Source organism: Symphodus melops (assembly GCF_947650265.1).
Source record: "Symphodus melops genome assembly, chromosome: 6".
Taxonomy (NCBI): Eukaryota; Metazoa; Chordata; class Actinopteri; order Labriformes; family Labridae; genus Symphodus; species Symphodus melops.
Window position 1 is genome coordinate 12,049,553 of NC_136696.1, and position 12,907 is coordinate 12,062,459.

General features: G+C 41.7%; 1 protein-coding gene across 1 annotated transcript in view; it reads left to right on the forward strand.

Annotated features, from left to right (window-relative positions):
• Positions 1–8,375: 8,375 nt before the first annotated feature.
• The window catches only part of rassf7a (Ras association domain family member 7a), a 30,901-nt gene continuing 26,369 nt past the window's right edge, over positions 8,376–12,907 (forward strand). Inside the window, exon 1 of the mRNA XM_079347011.1 lies at positions 8,376–8,546. The gene's annotated coding sequence lies outside the window, so the exon portion shown is untranslated. The remainder of the gene's footprint in view (positions 8,547–12,907) is intronic.

Below are 12,907 nucleotides of genomic sequence, written 5' to 3' on the forward strand. Positions count from 1 at the left end.
ATTACCAGATGATGTGACACATCAAATAGGACTGAACATGAGAATGCATCATACGTGTGAGAAAAGTTAAACGACACATTTTGAAGTTAAACTTTTTCATTTTGTATATTAAATAGTAATTAAACACCAATTTGGTATGGTAATGTTTTTTTTCTGAGAGAACATTGCTCCAAATGTTTTGACATTACTTCTATTGTAAAGAGGTAATTATGTATCCATTTCTCTTTTCATCTAATAAAACACCACTGTGGTTTTGAAAAGCCAGCGTCAATTATGTAAGATGAACTTTTTCAACCAAAAATCTAATTAAAAAGATAATTGTAGCACAACAGTGTCACCTGCTCATAAATCAACTTGTGACACCTTTTCCCCCATGCAGAGATGATTAAACAAACTGAGGGAGGTTAATGTCATTCAGGCATACAAAATGGATAATAGATGAATTAAAATAAGCTGTACACACGTTTATATACCAACCATTTACCATTTATAACAAATAAACAGCAACACATACAAGGGTAACTAAGCTGCATGTTTTTTCTGTCTGAGGGAAGTGGATACAATTGTGTCAACACACTGTGAATGCCACTAAAACAGATCGCAGATGAGGCGGATGTGATCCGATTATATTCTTGATCATGTCGGGAATGTTACATTTCCCAAAAGACTTCATGGAAGCTATCATAGCCTGGGGAGACAGAGACTTTTCAGTTGCCGCCCCCACCCTTTGGAACTCACTCCCACAAAACATCCGGGACAATGCAGAACCTACCGCCTTCAAGAGCAAACTAAAAACACACCTTTTCTGCATTTCTTTAGATATGTGTACCATTGTAATATTTCTCTACATACACGTTTTAACTGTATTAGTTTTTGTTTAATCCCTTTACCTTGTAAAATGTCTTTGAGTCCATGAAAAGCTCTCTATAAATAAAATGTATTATCATTATTATTGTTAATATTATAGACGAGAGGTTCAAATAATAATCTATCTGCATGCTATTCTGCAGAGCCTTCATGTAGTAACTGCAGCGAACAAGCTAGGTGTGAATAAATTACAATAAAAAAGCACACGCTGAACAAATCTATAAGACTGAAAAAGAATATGAAATTGGTTTAATCATTGTAGGAAGCATCCTTCTTGTTTTGACTTGAGACAGGTGACTTTTCCTAACATGCTGTACTTGGAAACGCCTGTAGTATGAGTTGAGACAGGCCCAGGAGAAGCTGTTTGTGCAGTACACGTTTTAGATCCAGCCTGGGGGCACATTGCTTTTACTGCAACATATTTAGATTGCATAACTCATTATCTGCTGACAAGTGTTTTTCCAAAGAAACAGATCTTAATGGTATATGAATGTTATAAAGTTGATCTGTTGCCTGACATGACATGGCGACTGGCACCCCCCCATTTCAAAGTACATTTTTCTGACCAAAGCTAAATCCATACAGCTGAATAATCTTGTATATCTGTTATACTTACAGTACAATAATAAACAGATTTTATGTATAACAGATGCTATTTCACATGGGCAAAAGAACGGTTAGGTCTCTGACTCATTGTATTATACTGCCACTTCAATCTAGTTCAGGGGAATGGGTTCCAAACCTGTGAACAACACGAGACAGTGTGGATTACCTGTTGCTCACAAAGAAATTTTGTTGGACTAGGATATAAACCTGTTTATATAAACATGACATAAACCTTATATCCTATCCTTGTGTTATACTTCTATGTAATTAAAACAAAGCCTAAAAGAGCTGTTGTGGTTTCTGTTTGTGTACCTTTCGAATGTTTTCTATTAAACAAAAGGTTTGTTTTAGGTATGTGATTTGTTCCTTTGGAAAAAGACAAACCTAAAAAAATGGTTTAGTGGTTTAGAATGGTAAAATACTACACTATTATACTAAAGGACCCAACCTTTGCCTGTCTAAATCCACATAGCTCTTAACTTTATGACTCATTTTGTAAATCTTTATGCATGGTAACTATTCATATACATATTTTTCAGTAATCACATCCTCGATTGAAAGTTTTAATCCTTCTTCAGTACGTATGGGGAAGCTGTTTCTCAGTTTTGTGAAGTTAAGAGATAAAAAAAATTGGCAAAAAAGTCCAATGGCCCATACTGGTTAGACTGGCATACAGTGCTGGCCCAGTAAAAACGTGGATGATGCCAGATAGGTTAAATCAATAAACAGCATATGCCAAATATTGATGATGTTGTTAAATCAACATTCAAATGCCATTCATTTTCCACTCATGTGCCATGGCATATGTCACTCATATGTTGGTGTGCAATGTAGCTCGATGAGATGAGAAAAAAAATTACATTATGACCATACTCTTAATGTACGTACAGTTGTTGTCCAACTTTTTAGATTTCACAGCAACCCTATTTGAACACACTTGTCTGTGTTCATCTGTTCAGTTAAAGTTTGGTATCAAATTAAATTTGACAAGTTCAAGAGGCCATGGCGTGTTATGGCTCCCCGCCAACTAAATAAATCACATCCTAGATTGTACTTTTTTTTGTCATAGTGCCACCTGTTGACAACAGGAAGTCACTATTTCTTAGCACTGATGATTCCTATATCTCCCCGAATATTCATGTGGACAATCCTAATACCTTGGACATACTACCTTCCCAAGCTTATTACTGTGGGAGAATGCAATCATCCATTTGACCAAGCAACAAAAAACAGGAGTGAATACCAACAGATGATTATTGCAGGGGATTTTGGCACATTTTTTTTGGGTGCTATGCCCACACGTTTAGCTGTGTTGGTTATTCCACGATTGCACAATCCTTACAAGTTATACCTCGATGTAAAGGTGACCAATCAGACTTAATCAGAGCTTATCTCCTCGGACAAGTTTTTTACAAGTCAATTTACTCACATGTTGCGATGAATTTCTCCACAAAGTCCTTAATTTGAAACGGATGACCGGAAATCACATTTTTCTATTTCCGGATTGGCTTGACGTCACTGGACTAGACGTTTTCTGCACTCAACGGGTTTCTGTCATTTCTCGGATCAAGTTTGACTTCTGCAGAACAGGTAAGCTGCTTATTCAGCGCGTCTCGTCTTGTATGTCGGAATAATGTGTCACGCAAATGTTTTTGAACTTTATTTAAGGACGCAACAAGTTGTGTCGAGTGAGAGCGCTGCACCTGACTGACAATAAACTTCTCCTGCTGACACTGATTCACTGGGTAACGTTTGAACTTCATTCCGCCAAACATAGACGACGGATTAGGCTTTAAATAGAAAGTGTTCCTCTGCAATATGTTATACAGTTGAAAGAAAGTGACTTGTTCCTTTGCAAAGCCAAAACCATTAGCTTCTGTAATTAGTTAACATTAGTCTACTTTGGCTCACAAGTTGAGAACTTTTATTTCTGATGTACTTACTTGTTGTGATCTTCGCTGCTCATCCAGCTGTTGGCAGTTGAAGATGCACAAAGAATAGAGGCTTTGTGTGGCACCATGCTGAATCTCACCTTACTGTGTCTCTTGTCTTGAATGAATGAATTTTGTAATATCTAAAAGCCAAGGCTTGCTATTCTTCGTGTGACTGAATTCTCCTCCAATATATCCACAATACAGCATGGTCATAATGCAACGTGTCAATCAGGGGTTTGGCAGTTTGCCAGGAAACGTATTAGTTGATGCAGATTAGTTTGTAGTTAGAAAAAAACATCCTTTTTGTCTTTTCAGCTGTTCTTGACCCTGTTTGATCTTCTTCCCTTTTTCTCTTGTCCTTCCTCTCATCAATGCATCTATTAACTGACAGCATCCATTGGTGACTTCAGCAAAGGGAATAAGCAACCGATGGTCAGAATCTACAGATTATGTGAACAGTTTTATGTAGGTACATATTTTGTTCCTCTTTTAGTCGGTCAAGCTTCTCTCACAACGCACATAATTGATTTGACTTCTCATATCTTGTATAAATACTTCTTCATTCTGTCTTCCTTGTTCTTCATTTTATTGTAAGGGTTCCCTTCCCCACACGTTAATAGCTTCATTTTGTGAACGTTGTGTTGTAGCTTCTTTTGGCGTTTCATATTTTATGTGTCTGAAAGCAGTATAGTTAAATGTTCCTGATATTGGCGACGAATTTAGGCGTCGTGCTTTATCTCAGCTCTTTTCCAATGATAACTTGGTGGCTATCTTTGGACAAAAATAATGCTCGAATTAAATAAAAAGTCGGACAAAAAGTTAACATTCGAGTGTTGGGATGCTTGACCTCTTTACCCCCTCCATGTATAAAATCCCTCCATGGTGACTCATCTGTCCAGCTGCTCGACACCAGAACAAAAAGGCTTGTCTACCAGCTGAGACTCTCACACACACACACACACACACACACACGCACACGCACATCCAGTCTTCATCACACAAGCATTAAATCATTGCAACACCCACTTCTTCTCGCCCCTTATGCTAATGTATTGACTTTGAAGAACACTTGGATATTTAAGATCCACTATCGATCAAACTAGCAGGAGCAGATTACTTGCACTGTGCTGTCAATAAAGTCATCAGAGCTGCTTTAAAATCCAGGATCCTCACTTCAGAAGCGAAGGCTGCCAGCTATGAATTTATTCATCGTCACGTGGCGCCTAACAGCAGCGAGGGAGAATCCCATCAAGACCACCAAGTTGTCTTGTAACGTGTTAGCAAGTATTGAATCACATAATTGGCGTAGCATCATATGAGTGTAAATGTAGCCCCGCAGTCTTTGTTTTTCATCTTCCTCCTCTCAGTTACATATCAAAGAATTGGGGCGAGTGAATTGTCGTGTGCAGCTGCTGTGGTTCGCGCTGTTGCAACAAGGTAGGAATCCACGTTGGACAAGGGGGAGTGTGGAGTTTGCATGTACTCCATGTGCATGTGTGCGTTCCCTCCAGATACTCTGGCTTCCTCCCACAGTTCACTAAACATGCTTTTAGGTCAATTGTTGACTCTAAACTGCCCGTAGATGTGAGTGTGGCTGTTTGTCTGTCTCTGTATGTCAGCCCTGTGACTGACTGGCGAACAGTCCATGGTGCACCCCGCCTCTCACCTCAATGACAGCTGGAACTGTCCCCCGGGGGCACTGTGAGGTATGTTAGCTTTTCATGTGAAGCTGACTGCTTTTGGCGTCATTTCAGGAGTCTGTCTGATCTCCAGGTTGCCTGCGTTCCATCTGCAGGAATATCCAAAGACTCTGCAGTATAAAGGCCAACGACAGAATGTGCTTATTATCTGTCGACATGCTCATACAGGACTGTTAATCCTCAGGTAGTCCCCTCCAATTACCTGTTTAAAAAGAAATCAATGGTCGTGGCTTACACTTGTCATTTTTGTCCACGCAGCTGTGTCACCTTCTCTCCCTGTGGCTCATCAGCTATCCCGTCACATTCACATTGTCGAGATGTAACTGGGGCCCTCCTACACTCGGTAAATGCTTTTCCCGAGAAAGAGATCCGCCTGCCGCAGCTGAAGTATGGTAATGTAATGGCGCTGAGACAAGATTTACAAGGCCGACAATTGTGTTAAAGTGTACAGCACGGGCTGAGAAAGTTATAGACGTGTGATTTCTGTCTGAGTAATAAACCTGCTGCCTAACGTTCAGAGACAGTATTGTCTCTCTGTGCTGTTGGGAGTGTATTCTGGAGAGCCTCACTATAATTTAGTTTACTGCTGTGGCCAGATGCCAGGGAGCGTTGTAAAAACAAGATTCACTGCAAATTCGGAGAGATTTTCATTTCGAAGGCTACGCTCAGTGAAGATGACTGAGTGTTAACAACACTGTAAACCGAATTAAGTCGCTTAAAGAATGACAGGAAAATAAGAGTCGTCTAGACGTACAAAGAGCAAGAAAGTGCTCCAGTTTTATCATTTCATCAAGATATCAACGACATGCATTGATGCTGAAAATCAGTCGGTCAGTTGTGCTCTGAGATAAAAAAACAATATATATATATCTTGTAAACTGGTAGTTCTCTAACTCACTAAGATTAGGTGTGGACTCATGGTGAGATCAATAGAGGCTAAGATGAGAAAACAAGTTTAACCGTAGGGTGCTTTTTCTGCTCTCTCCTCGGCAGTCTGCTCATATTGAATCAGATAAATCAACCTGAAAAGGATTTCTGCATCGTTGCTTTTTGCCAATGAGGAAGCTCTACTTGCTTCACTGCATTCTGACCAGTGCTGTGCAGCGGGTATGTTAAAAAGGCAGGTGTAAAGTATTTGAATCATGAGACTGCGTGGGTTTTTTTTGGAAAGTGTTTTGTTCCCTTTCGATTATGGGCAAAGTGTTACCACTAAAAGGAAGGAGAGGAAAACCCAGAGTGCTGTAACCAGTGAGGGTGATACTCATTCAGCTGACAGATGGATGGGTGCGTCATCTCCTGACGCAATACAAAAATCGATGTCTTCGGATTGAGAGTTATGAATGCTGTGCAGATTAGAAAGCATTGTGGGAGTGTTTTTTTTAAAATTTGTGATTTGGTGCTGCATTCATGTACGCAGAGGCTGAACTTTCACACCTGCACCAAAGCCAAAGTTTCATATTCCACATCAACCATTTCTCAAGTTTCTGTGAAAGCACGTCCACATTTCTCACACCCAAATAATGGCTGCTTGTACACCTGACACATTGTTAGATAGATAGATAGATAGATACTTTATTGATCCCGAGGGAAATTCAAGATGGCAACATAACTGAAAACAAAAGACACTATTGAAAATGATTAAGTAAAAAACAAAAGGAAAACTCAGACAAAAGTAATAAAAGTATGTTTGCACCTGTTTGCCTGTGTCAAATGTGATTGATTGAATACATCATTTTTGTAGGTTAGCTTTATTGTAGCCTCACAAACTAACTAAGTGGATCAGGCAGTGAAAACACATTTACATGTTTCTCTGTAATGTGCGGTAAGTGTTTATAATGCATACCATCTGCTGTTGACAGAAGTATGCCCAGCGGTGTTCCTCTCAGGTTGATAACTACTGCTGTAAGCTCAGAAAGAGACAGGCAGCTGATTCAAATGTCTGTGTTTCATTGAGTCTGGTAATTAAACCATATGGCTCCTGCTCTGAGTGAGTTTAAAGGGTTTGTCAGGAAATTACTAATATTAACTTATGAAGTCAGATGATATTCAGTGCACCAGCTGCCAAAATGAGGACTTCACTACTATTTGATGTTCTATTATCGGCCTTTAACTTCAGTTTCTCCACTCTTAAACTATGTAAATTATATAAAGCACTCGTTCTTGACTCGTCTATTCTTAGGAACCACCACCAAACTGCTTCATGAAAAATGGCGCCTCGGGATTTCTGATGACCTCAGAGATGGGGAGGAAAAAAAACAAAACAAACATTTAAAAACTCCTTTGCCTACTTTGGCATCATTTTCTTTTGAACGCCGCTCTGCACGCTCTTTTGGGTCCCAGCCCAACCTTTTGAGAACCACTGATCAAAACCAATAGACATCCCTTGAAACCATTCCCTCCTGAAAAGTTACTAAAACGGCTTAATTCAGACTAGAAATGCTACAACACCATTTCCGCTCTCCTACCTAGACTTTGGTTTGAGCTTCTCTACTTCAATAAAAAAACAGAAGAAAATGGCAGATGTAACGTTGTTCACTGATTGTTTTGACTGACTTGAACACTTAGCAACACACTTGATGTTTTTCGTTAATGTCATGCTGGAATTTTCCCATATATGATGATTATTGTATCGGTGCGCCTAATAAAACCAGTCAATTCAGTATAGGGAGGAAATGACAACTTTTCAGTGGGTTCATGCTCCTGGTTTCTGGTCAAGAAAGGTTAAGCACAGTAGGAAGGGTGGTTGGATGTTTTGTGCACACTATCTATAACAAACGATAGGAGGAAAAAGTTTGGATGCTTAAGTCAAGAGCTCGATGCGGAGCCATACTATTGAGCTGCTCAGCCTTGTCCCTCTTAACAAACAGAATTAAGCTGCAGCCAAACAGTTTGGGAGAAAGCTGCTTGTATAAGATGAGACTGTGAGGCAGACACACTTAGAGTTTGTTGAGTCAGACCTTGTCACCTATTTCTTTACCGCTGTCTTCTATACTTCTTTTTCGGTTTTACTTTGTCTTCTTTATTTTTCCACTGAATGTGATATCACCAACAGGACCACCCCCCCACCCCCACCCACTCCCAACTTTTTCCCCCCTTCCCCTCTCACTCTGTGGATGGGGAGTGGTGTTTTGGCAGTCATGTGACTTTTTTGTCTGAACACAATCGCCGGTGTTCACCATTGGATGATTTTCTTTGAAAGAGCGTTGGTTTCCTGGGTGACGGGGAATGGCCGAACCACTTCACTTTTCTCTTGCAGCTGCCCGCCCCACTCCTCCCCTCCTCCGTCCCCTCTGCATTGCTCTCTCTCTGTCACTCTGTCTCTTTCACAGACTGTGCTAGATCAGGTAGCCCTACACACGCAGACAGTGACAGGTTGCTCTTCCTCCTTCACCCTCTTTTTCCTTTTTCCTCAGTCACAGAGACCATTAGACTGCGGGAGGTGAGTACAACAAATGCTGTTGTTTGCAGAGTTTTACCCACTGAGTTTACTCTATCATTGCTGCTTTTTCTTATTAAACACGTAGTTTAACCTGTTTAAGATACTGCAAATATCATAAAAAGTAGAGTAGCTGTTAGTCCTTGACTAAACACTTATTTTATACATTTCAAAAATCATTGACTTGATTGCTTCTCTTTAGTCATGAGAACAGTATTTCACATGTTCAGCAGAATCGGATATCTTAGCAGTGTGTCCGTCTTGTCTATCTGAAAAACTTGAATGTGTTTGTGTGTGTTTCTGGGACACTTTGCTCCACTTGTGTCGGCATGTAAAAAGCACACTTGGCTTGGCATAGCTTTTTAACAATCCGATATTCACAGTGAAGTTTTCCCTCCGTTGTAATGAGAACCGTACTGTGGGCGTTTGATCTGTTTATTCCCCATGAAAGATTCAACAGCTGTGTGCGTGCTCCCCCTCGTCATGGCACAAACAATACGGCTTGTGTTTGGACACTTATCGAGGATTTTCTGGCACGGCTAGCATCCTGAAGTGGTCTCCCTCCTCTGCTCCTCTCCACCTGTCTTGCTCCGCCAACCAGGTGGTCTCATCTGTATTGGGTTACCATGGCAACATTGAAACAAGCGCCCTGCCCCTCCCTCAGGTGCACTTTATCCGATGACCCGAAGGATGGTCGGCTCACTCTCTCGTACACAAACACACAAGCGTCTGTTTGCTTGACACTTGACCCCATGAAAGAAGAGTCTGCTGAAAGAAGAGTCTGCTGATTTTTTTTTTTTTTTTTTTACAGAGGATAATGTGGACACACAGGATTTTTGCTTCTTATGCAACTGTGGTGTGTAACTAATGACAAACAGAACTTCCTTCCAAATCCTCTGAGGCTATACTCTTGTCCTTATGAAGACAAACGGAACAAGCCACTGTTGACCTCAGACCACCTGAAGCAGGTGAAGGCCGTGCTCTTACAGAGCTTATTAAAGTCATCGAGGAGACTCCACACATTGGACCATTCTCTACTGGGAATGAATCCTACCAGTATTTCCAAATGAAATGATTCAAGGCCGCATCATCAGATGCTGTCAAGTGGAGGTGGAAGCAGGGATAAGATATGATGATACACCATGCATGGCCTACGATAACCGTCCTATCACGATACAATGATCCTGATAATACTCGACAATCATCAAAGACGCTTGATTCTTTCATCTCTTTTCACCCCTCATTGACATAATCCGACTGTCTTCGTCTTCTTTATCCCTTCGTTAACTTCTTTGGAGACTTAACTTCTGTTCACAGTACTCCCATTCGTGTCCCATTAGAGCCATGGTGAGGAGGCATGAAGTGTTGGCAGGTTGAGTGCCATATTTGATCAGTTTAAACATTGATGTTTAGCATCACTGATTCATTCGTTGTGTGACATGAATGAAGATGTTGATATTTTCTCACCCCTTGGTGTCAAACCTTTATTTTTTATTTTTTTATTAATATGATGTGTTGGACTTCTCAATGCCTTGTTTCTATCAAATATTTGGGGACTCATAAAGGCTGCAGGAAGCAGGGCTTGAGTGGGTGTCGTAGATCCACAGCCTGGTACCATGTAGATGATGCAACCAGGAGGAAACTGGCGCCGAGCCCGCGTCGCTGCTTCTGACGGGCTGCCATGATGTCACCGCTGCTGACCCGACAATCCTAACATTCCGGCTGATGGGGTTTTAAGCAGACGTGGAGGGGAGATATGTGGGCGGGATGTACAGACACACACACACACACACACACACACACACACACACACACACACACACACACGTGGCCTTTGTCTTCGCACTGATGATTAGTAATCTGGTATATCCACCAACACACACACACACACACGTATATCATTAATTCAGCTCCACGCACATGACCACTCCACACACACTTAGGCCCTCCTCCACCCTGATGAAGATGGCGATGGCGGTCTCTCCGGCCTCGTTAAAATTCAAAAGGTCTTTAAGTGTCCGTACTTGAAGTTCTGGGCAATCATTGTGCATATAGGCTCCGCTTTAATCTTAAATGTCTCCTGTTAGGATGGTCTGATGAGAGAGATCTAACTCCATTTATGCTGTGGTGTCATCCGTTCTTTTGTGTATGCATGCAGGCAGGCCTGTGTTTCTGTTTGTGTAAAGAGCACGATTGTATCTACAAACGACTTTCATACCACAGCTACAGCGGTCCTTTGATCCAGTCGTGCAACAGAAAGGAAAAGATGACAGGCCCGGTGCAGTGAAAGCTTTTAATGCTGTTGTTCCCAAAGGTGTTTGGATAGTCCTTTCCTGCACACACACACACACACACGCACACGCACACACACGCACTTTGTGTTTCAGACACACAGTGTTGTGAATAAATAGACAGAAAAGTAAGGCTGACTTCTGAGTCTATAAGGAGGATGAGAAAGCCCTCGACAAAAGATGTAAGAAAACGTTGTTTGAAAAGCCCGTCACAGGCGGAGGAGGAGTGTAGGGCAAGGTGTAGACAGACTGTCCGGGTGTCATTGAGTGCATCCGGCGGGCCTCGGCCTCACTCTGTGTGGGGCTTACCGAGCTTATTGTTTACCTCTGACCCCTGACCTGTTCCCACCTGACTTGCATTTCCTGTGCTTCCACCCCCCCCCCCCACACACACTTTAAAATGCTTTTGTTTTAACAGAGATCAGCATTAAATCCGCCATCCCAAGCCCCCAATAAGACCTATAACTCAACTTACCACTTTTATCTTTGCTTCCGTGTTCTCTCAGTTTACATTGATGGCCAGTTTGTTCCTCATGTGTCTGGTTCCTCGATATCTGTATCTCAGCCCTCAGCCCTGGTGGCTTTTGTGGAAGTGGTTTAGACTTTGATTCCGTTTTTTTGCACCTCACACTTCTCGCATCAAAAGGTGACGGTGTTTCCAGGCTGATCCCATTCTGTTTACAATTTACAGATTAAATGCACTACAACCTTTACAGATTCCTTCCAGCACCAACCTGGCAGACGGCGGCCTCTTTACAGATTTGGAGCATCACAGTGTGACGCTAATGATACAGCTTTATCTCAAGCAGGGGACCGGCTATAGATCTAAAAGTAGGATGGCTTCCCAAGAAGAGAAGAAGGAAGGTGGTGAAACATTTGGAGACACTAGCTACTGGAGGAACAACACTGATGAACAGTGCTGCAACTGATAATTATGGTCCACATTTGTTTCACCCTAAAAATAGTTTTATAGTCTCTTAAAGGCAACACAAGTGAGAGGTAGCAGGATTTTAGTTGTTTTTTTTCAGTTAGGTCCTGATCCAGCCTGGGCTGGTAATGAATAACAAGAGAGGAAAAGAGACGCTGGCGAACAGTCAAACTTCTGACAACTTGGAAAACTGCTAAAAGCCAACAGAGCTGTTCTTATGTGCTGAATAAGTAAAGGCTGAGAAGATGGGAAGATGAATAGGGCTTTTTTTTTTTTATTCTATCCTGCGTGTTTTTTTTTAGAATGCAGAGTTTGTTTACTGAAGTTGTTTATCTCGATCAAATTCACCTTCTCTTTCTGAAGTTTTCACTTTGCACTCCTCAGTTATCTCTCTTTGTCCTCAGGTTCACCTTGTCGATATCATTCCGATACAGCTCTCGTAATTTGAACGGGGACGATAGCTTGTCTTGCGTTTGCTTCCGAAACATGAATCACCATGCGAGCCATGTTTGTTGGAAGAAAAACAAAAGTCTTTGTGTGCTTTGATTCTGATTTGTTTTTGTATTTACATCTCGCCAGTGCAATTACCTTCACCGGGGAAAGAAAGCTCCACTGCCGTAATGACACACGAGACGTAGCTTCACTTCTGGAGAAACATCGCCGGCCACATCATAATGAGACAGAGAGCCTGTACTTACCCGTGTTTGGCACAAACAGGGCATTATACCTTGCGTCGCTTGCCATGTCAACAAAAAGTTGTGTAACTTGTTTGGTCGCCTGAAACGAGCCTCCTGTGATTTCTAATTTTACCAACCTGTTGTCCACCTGTTTGAAAGCTGTTTTTAGGAAGGAAAAAAACAAAACAGGCTGAATAAATAAAGGGAGAGAAAAAGGGGCGGGGGTTTCCAGAGGGAAGAGTCGAAGGGGTGAGCCGTAGCAGCAACTTAACGCTATTCATTCTCTGTGAATAATGGCCAACAAAGACACTATCAGCATGTATTCCCCTCACTCTTCTCTCCTCCACAGAACCTATTGAACTGCTGCCAGACCCCACCAGTCTGTTTCTCCGCCCGAGAGCCATCTTCCTGTCTCCTCTGAGCTGAGTTATGGCTAGCACAGTGCTCTTTGGACACATTTACACCTGC